General features: G+C 44.3%; 1 protein-coding gene across 2 annotated transcripts in view; it reads right to left on the bottom strand.

Moving 5' to 3' along the window:
- Positions 1–7,222, bottom strand: part of ARPC1B (actin related protein 2/3 complex subunit 1B) — a 53,842-nt gene extending 46,620 nt beyond the window's left edge. Inside the window, exons 1-2 of one of the 2 annotated variants that reach the window (XM_027874913.1) lie at positions 7,123–7,222; positions 6,617–6,722 (exon numbers count right to left, since the gene is read on the bottom strand). The gene's annotated coding sequence lies outside the window, so the exon portion shown is untranslated. Of the gene's footprint in view, positions 1–6,616; positions 6,806–7,122 lie in introns of those variants that run through there. The other variant, XM_027874914.1, reaches the window with a different exon arrangement.
- Between the last annotated feature and the right edge of the window lie 1,097 nt (positions 7,223–8,319).

An 8,319-nucleotide genomic window follows, 5' to 3' on the forward strand; every position in this document is an offset into this window, starting at 1 on the left:
AAGAAGAAGAAGAAGAAGAAGAAGAAGAAGAAGAAGAAGAAGAAGAAGAAGAAGAAGAAGAAGAAGAAGAAAGAGTCTGTCTTCCAACACCAAGCTAAGCTGATTTAGTGGACAGAGGGCTGATCTTGGATCCTGGAAAACCTGACTTCAAGTCTGCCTCTGACATTTACTAGCTGTGTGACCATGGGTAACACGCTTGACCTCTCTGGTTCTCAGGTAAATGTCTAAGACTGTAAGTTATAAATGCATTTTGGCATTGAGGAAAATGGTCTTGCAAACAAGTAAACCATAGGATCAGCTCATCATTTTTTCCTCTCCAGTACCTGGTAACCCAGTGATTCATATCCAAGTAGGAACAATAGTATCACTCAAGTGTTTTCTATAAGCTCTGCTGGTAGGAAATGCTATTCTATCTCTGTAAATAAGCAATTGGCTCTTCTCAAGCCTGGATAAAGGAAAATTCCTTTTCAGCCTCCTCACAGGGATGGCATAAGAATAACAAAGCTAGGGTGTAGAAAGCACTTTGGAGATCCCAGAGGACAGCTCTCCATGGGCAAATCCTTCACTTAGTGCACTTCCAGGATCAGTTTTAGCTGATGTAGTGGGTAGAGCCCTGGACTGGAAGTCAGGAGACTTTGCCCCAAGGTAGTTCTTCCAGCAAGTGTCTGGGCACCTGTCTGGACCTCAGTTTCCTCCTCTGTAAAATGAAGTGGCTGCAACAGATTATCTCCAAGGCTCCTTCCAACTCTAACATTTTCTCACTCCATGAACCTGTAGCAGGTTTGAAGATTAGGAAACCAGAAGGAAATTTTAAGGAAAATGTATTTTTTTCAGGTTCAGTCACTGTCCTCCTTGACCATAACTTGCTTGAACTTCCTTGACCCCTCAAAGCATTATGTCTTCTATCAATTAGCTGTATTGGTGTGTTCACACGTATCTAGGATCTAGCTGTCCCAAGAGTGGTGCATTTGTAAAAAGGGCCAGCTTCCTATACTGAGCAGACACTCAATCAGTGTAGACCATCTAGGTGCTAACATCTTCGGCCCACCTGGTGGTCAAGCTCTGGTCTAGACAGAGCTGATTTTCTAGGAGCAAGGATGGAAAGAGTTTCATTTCCCTGCTCTAGACATCCTAAGGAGAGGAACAAGACTGCCTCCATCTTGAAGTAGTGAGGAACCCTGAATAAGGAACCACTGTGGCAAGATTACTCTTACAAAACCACAAGGAAGCTAAGGAGGCAAACCATTTTCGAATGTAAACATACGAATTGCAGAATATTATAACATGCTTGAAATTTTTCCACTATTGTTTAATAGACTTCCCCTAATCAACGGATTCCTCCCCACCCCACCCCCCCAGAAAAATTCATAGCTTTGCCAGGTACAACAGAAAACAGTGTTAAAAAAGCTGACTCTGTTTCCCCTTTTTTAAGAAGGAAAATCTGTTGGGCTTTTATGTAACTGGTCTCAATCTAGTTCTTTGACACAACAAAGGGTATCCTGTGGGAAGCAGGGAGGTGTTTCTTGTATGAATAGGCCTACTAAATTGGCTTGTATACTATCAATAAAGCCCATAATTAGGTCAATTTGGTGTTTGTCTCTGTTCCTTGAAATCTCAAGCCTAACTAGCACACTGAGATATTAACTCACTTGGCCAAGGTCACAGAGCTAGCAAAAACCAGAACACAAAGACTCAGACTCTGGCCTCCAAATTCATGTCCCATTTTCTTTCCATAATATGAGCACTGTAACTGAAATAACATATTATCTTACCTGGGAAGGAGAACACATTAGCAGAGCTTAATTTACCTGATTAAACCAAGGTCACTCATTGATCTTATCAAAGTTCTGATGAAATGGGACATGGAGAGGCTAAGTTTCTAGGTAGGGCAGCTAGGTGTCACAGTGGATGGAGTGCCAGGCCTGGATTCAGAAAGACTCATCTTCCTGAGTTCAAATCCAGTCTTAGACACTTACTAGATGTGTGACCCTGGGCAAGTCACTTAACTGTTTGCCTCAGTTGCTCATCTATAAAATGAGCTTGACAAGGAAATGGCAAATCACTCCAGGATCTTTGCCAAGAAAACCCCCAACAGGGTCACAGAGAGTAGGACATGACTGAAAAATGACTCAACAACAAGTTCTAGGAGGGGAGAATGTCAGGAGGCCCTTCATCAGGATGATAGGATTTAGAGCTAGAAGGAACTCCAGCAATCATTTAATCAAAATCCCCTCATTTTACAGATGAGGAATCTGAAACCCAGAGGGTTAAGTAACTTGGTTCATGGTCACACTAATAGTAAGTAGCAGTCAGGATTTGAACCTAATCCTCTGATTCCAAACTTAGCACTTGCTCCACCATACCATATTGCTTGGGAGGGATGTTGAGTAGATAAGAACCAGCTGGAGGGCACCAAATGCCAAGAATGGAGGAATTAGGAGTGAAGAGGAATTTTTAGTGGTGAATGGGGAACCACCCAAACTCCAAGAAGAAGAGCAAGTAAGACAAAATTCTCCTTTCTGATTTTACAAAGATTGGCCGTGGTACTCTTCTCCCCCTAGGAGGAAGACAGGTTGACCACAGAACTGAATTAACTGTCATGGTAGGTAGAGGATGCTTTCTTCAGTCTGGTGTTTGCCTATGTGTGAATGGGGAGTAGGAGGGGGTCCTCTCTCTCTCTCTCTTGTTCTCTCTCTGTCTCTCTCTCTCTCTGTGTCTCTCTGTCTCTGTCTCTCTGTTTCTGTCTCTCTGTTTCTATCTCTCTCTGCCTCTGTCTCTCTGTTTTTCTTTCTCTCTCTCTGTCTCTGTCTCTCTGCTTCATCTGTCTCTTTCTGCCTCTCTGTTTCATCTGTGTGTGTGTGTGTGTGTGTGTGTGTGTCTCTCTCTCTCTTTCACAGGTAGTATCACCTTTAAGCAGGTCAGGTAGGGCAGCTACCTCAGGGGCTCCAGGACGCCAAGCCACTAAGGCAGTTTTCCCCATGAGTCTTAAGGCAAATGCACATTTATCCTCTAGAGAAATCATCTAATGAGCAGGGATTTGTTTCAATAAAAGTAGACTGGGGTGCTGGTCAGATTTTTATGAGGGAGGTTCCTTGATGGAAGATATCTATAGAAGACAAGACTGGATTTCAGTTTTCTTGTCTCTGCCACACCTAATAATAATAATCTTATTGTTCTGGGACTGTGATTTCATTGCTATAAGGAACCGGGAGTTCTCTCTGCCAATAGTGGAAACTCACTCCACCTTTGGAGATTAACTCATCTCTAACTTGAAATCTTCTAGCACCAAAAGCCGAAGCAATTGGCCTGTAGTCACAGAGCTGGGAAGTGTCTCACAGCTAGCAAGTAACAGCATTTCACACTGATGTAACACTTGATGGCTTGCAAAGTACAAGAAGTGAGTAGTGTTAATATTATCCCCATTTCTGCACAAGGAAACAGGCCTAGTACATGATCAAATAAAACCCAGGTCTTCTTCTTCAAAGTCCAATGCTCCCTCTCTCCTGTCCCATGCTGCTTCCAAGGTTTGAGGCGCTAACTGGAATTATAGTTGGCTGAATCAGTAGCCAGGGCCTTAAACAGAGACTTCGTGCTGAGATGGCTGTTTGCTTGGGGCAGGTTCCTGGAACAGGTCTCCTATGACTGGGTCACCCCTAAGTGTTTCTGCCCCAAGCTGGGACCTATTCTTCTTCTCTGGAGAGAATTATTTCATGGGCACCAAATTTTCTACTATCAAGATCCCCTCCTGTGCCCCAGATCCAGCCTGGACATGCCTGCCACCCACACTAAGCAAGGTTTCAGGGACCTCTCAGAACTACGTCATTGATCTTCCTGTCTTCCCATCTCCCTGTCCCCCCTTTTTTATTGGACACATTTTCAAAAAACAATTACTCATCCACTGGAGACAGACAAGTTAAAGACTTGTAAAGCGGACTCCTTCGTAGCTGAGGAAGAGCTCCAAACTATCACAACCTCAATCCCCTTTCTTCATCAGTATCACACTTCCTGACTGAATTGACCCACCGAACCAGGAAGTCCCTCTTATGTTGAATCCATCTCTTAGGCCGAATCTCCTATGCATATGAAATGTCTTCTCTCCGCCAGGCCCAAAGGACATGGATTTAGAGCAGTAAGGGGTCTCAGAAGCCATCTTGTCCAATCCTCTCATATCACATATATGGAGACTGAGGCCCAAAAAGGTTAAGTGACTTTTCCAAGGTCAATGGGTAGTAAATGATAGAACTTTTTTTTGAGTTCTGAACCCAGGCTACAAATCTAGAGATCTTTCCTCTGGACTAGATTTCGATGCATTGGGAATTACTCAGGAAGATAAGTAATTGGTCTCATAAACTCCTGTAATCTTAAAGAGGCTTTAGCTACCACCTAACCAATCCTTCCATTTGACAAAAGAGGAAACTGAGGTCAAAAAATTTTAAGTGATTTGGCCAAGGTCACAGAATGTCAGTGCAGACCAGAGACTAAAACCCAGGTCAATAAATCCAAAAGTATTTATTAATTGACCACTACATGCCAAGCACTGTTCTAAGCACTGGGGATTCAAAGACAAGATGAAACTCTCCCTGTTTTCATTCTGTTGGGAGAGAGAATGTACAACATTCATAAATATAGACTGAATGAATACCAGAAAGCTATCATGGAGTCAGGAAATTATTTTTAAATCAGGCCTCAGACACTGCTAGCTGTGTGACCCTGGACATGTCACTTAACCTCTGTTTGTCTCAATTTCCTCATCTATAAAATGAGGGTAATAATAGTACTTACCTCCCAGAGTTGTGATGAGGATCAAATGAGATTATTGTAAAGCACTTAGCATAGTGCCCGGCACATAATAAACACTATATAAATGTTAGCTATTTAAATAAATACAAGGTAATTTAGGGAGAAGGGAGTCAGCATTCAGAGGGAATTGAGAAAGATTTCAAGGGGTAGCTAGGTGGTGCAGTGGATAGAGCACCAGCCTTGGGGTCAAGAGGACCTGAATTCAAATCAGGCCTCAGAAGCTTACTAACTGTGTGACCCTGGGCAAGTCACTTAACCCCAATTGCCTTCCGAAAAAAAAAAGGAGAAAAGAAAGAAAGAAAAGAGAAAGATAACAAGTAGGAGGCAGTGCTTGATCTGAGTCTTGAAAAAAATACAAGACTCTTTGAGGTAGAGATGAAGGAAAGCATTCCAAGCATGGGAGACAGCCAATATGCAGGCACAGAGATTAGAAATTAGGTGTTGTGTGAGGAACAGTAAGGCCAGTTTGATCAGCCCAACAAGTATGGGAAAGGGATTAACATAAGACCCAAAAGGTAGACTGAGGCTAGGTTTTGAAGGACTTTAAAAGCCAGAAGAGTTTATATTTTATCCTGACTCAGGTCTCCTGACTCCTAGCCCGTCTATTCCCTGCCCATGATTTCCGTCCTCAGTGTAAAGTCCAGGTATACTAAAAAGCATGAAGAGTGAATTGGAAAACTGAGCAGTCAACAGATTCAGAATCCAAGAGTATGCCTTCTAGCCTTGGTTATAATTAGTTACCAGAACAATTGCTGAACACTGGGGAAAGGGCACTGATTTCTACCTAATGTTCACAGCCAGTAGGCTTTCTTCCAAAGACTCTTTTCCCTTCACCCTCTTCTGTGGGCAGATCTGTCCTCTGTGAGAGGGTAACCCCAAGATCAATTCTGGGGCTTGGGGGTTGGGGGCCTGGGAATCAATACATATGGGTTTTTGGTCCCAGTTTTGCTAACTCCTTGCACAGGCTTTTCAGCTTCCTCATTTGTGAAACCAGTGGGTTGGGTCAGGTGATCTCTCATCAAGCTCTGATGGTCTATGTTCGAAGGCCCCTTTAGCTCTGAGATTTTGTGTTCTGTGCTCCAAGATCTCTTTCTAATGATCATTCCTCATGCTAAGGCCCCTCTGGATTCTAAAATTCCATTATCTAAAGATTCTGACCTTCTGGGCTTCTGTAAAAGATACAAAGAATACTCTCTGTATCTCCAAAAGGCAGCAAACATTTATTAAATACTTACTACATGCTGGGCACTGTGTTACTCTCTGGGGATACAAACAGATACAAAGAATCTTCTTTTCCTTAACCTGTGGCAGGCTTGAAGATGAGGATTCTGGGAAGATGTTAAAGAAGTAAGGCAGGGAGAGTGGCAGAATTTTCTGACATCAGGCTCATGGGGAAATGATCTGGTTTCTAAGGGGACCCCAAATTCACATTCATAATATCTGGTCCTAGACCCTGTATATTCCAGTAGAGACAGGGAGTGGGAGAGCAGAAATAGGAAACCAGACAGAATCCAGGGGGGTGGAGAGGGAGAAACTCACAAGAAGTCTCATTGAAGAAACCTCTGCTTACATCCTTACTTCCAAACCTGAGGGGCAGAGATGGGAAGGGCTGTCTAAGTTACTCCACCCTCACTTTGAAACTGAGGCAAAATATTTTTTTTTTTGAGGCAGAATATTCTTAACAAATAGAAAAACAGAAAGAAAAAAATTGTTCCCTGCGCGTTTCTGAAACACATACACAAAACACACACACACACACACACATCTCCCAGAGATCTAGCCTTCAAGGCATACGCTCTCACAACCTCTTCCTTACCTTGGAGAGAAAAGATGCCGATGAGCCGAGGCAGGGGCTGGATGCTCAGTCCTGGCCGAGCTTAGTTCATGGACTCTGAACAGTCAACATGAACCGACTCTGGGGACTGAAGACAGAAGTTATGAGTTCTCTCTCTGAAGTAATCCGACTTCCCTTTCCCTCCCCGAGAGAAGCAACCACTTCCTTGTGTGGGCGTTGGGGGATGCAGCCCCAGCGAGCTGCCGGCTTGCCCTGCCTTGCCTCCCGCCCTCCCTTCCTCCTGCTCTCGCTCCCGCCTTCCTTCCCTCCCTCTCGCACTCCCTCCTTCCTTCTCTACTGCTCGTAGTGCTGTGAAGGGCTGTGCCAGGCTGCCTGCACCCTGACCACTTTCCCTCCTGCTCTTGGAAACGCAGAGGGAAAGGTGTTTCACACCCTTCAAGCGCCTCCGATGACTCCGGGAGATGCTAAGAAGGCACATCAATTCATCTAAACCCAAAGCAGCCAGCAACCCCACCCCACTCACTCACCCGGAGTTGCAGCAGAGGGTTTTCCAGGGCAGCCTCTACCCAGAGTGAAATTTGGAGACAACCAGCTAGAACCCAAATGCCACGTCTGCCCCTCTCCACCCCATCCCCCTGGAGAGTTTCATACCAGTGTGGACTTCACAACTTCAGAAGTCTGTGGTTTGTGGTAGGGTTGGGGGATGGGGGCCATGGGGGGAGGAGGAGGATGTTAACAGCAACCAGGAGTCTTCTCATTCTTAATGCTCTCCCCCTCATCAAATGCATTACCTTGTGGAACAGTAGAGAGCTGACCTCAAAGACATGGGTTCAAATTCTGTCTCCGATACATATTGGATGCGTGATCCTGGGCAAGGCAAGTGGCTTCTCTATTAAGTTACAGAGAAGATACAAACTTGCAGAAGTAGAGGGAGTTTCCTGATCTGTGAGTTCCCTAGACCAGTGAAATCCCAAATCTAGGTGTGATCCTTCCTAAGTTTATCTCTAAGTTGTCTCTCCCCAGGAGAATATCTTTGAGGACAGGGACTATTTTCTTTTGGTCATGGTATCTCAAGTGCGTGCTGAAAGAAAAATGCTAAGTTGATTTTAAAACACCACAATAAGATTTAAAGCTGAAAGGACTCTTGCCTGGTAACCTCGTTCACTTCCCCCCACCTCATCGCAATCATACAGATCTGGAGACTGTGAAAGGAAGTGATTCACCCGAGGTCACAGCCAGCAAGTCTTAGAGCCAAAAATCGAACCTGGGTCTTCTGACTAAAGAGAGTGAGGGGGAGAGGAAGATGAAAAGAGAGGGAGGGAGAAAGAAAGGTGGGGGGGAGGGGAAAGAGGAGGGGAGTATAAAAGAATGGATGTTAGGTTTACAGTCAGAGGACCTGGGTTCAAATCCTAACTCTGCTATTTTACACCTACACGATCCTGGGCAAATCACTTAGCCTCTTTTTTATGACTCAGTTTCCTCATCTGTAAAATGAAGGAGTTGGACTAAATGGCCTCTAACATCCTTTCTAATTCGAAATCTATGATCCTATGATAAGACTGACAGAACTGGAACCTGGAATTTCTGAACTGTGTAGTTTTCAGAAATAGTAAAATAATCATGGAGTTTTAGAGCCTCTTAGACCATCTAGATCAGAGATTGGAAGAAGCCTCCACCATGTAGTCCAAATATATCCACCCTCAGGCCCTGCTTCACAGAGGAGG

Source organism: Vombatus ursinus, unplaced genomic scaffold, assembly GCF_900497805.2.
Source record: "Vombatus ursinus unplaced genomic scaffold, bare-nosed wombat genome assembly UNPS02014807.1, whole genome shotgun sequence".
In the NCBI taxonomy this organism is placed as follows: Eukaryota; Metazoa; Chordata; class Mammalia; order Diprotodontia; family Vombatidae; genus Vombatus; species Vombatus ursinus.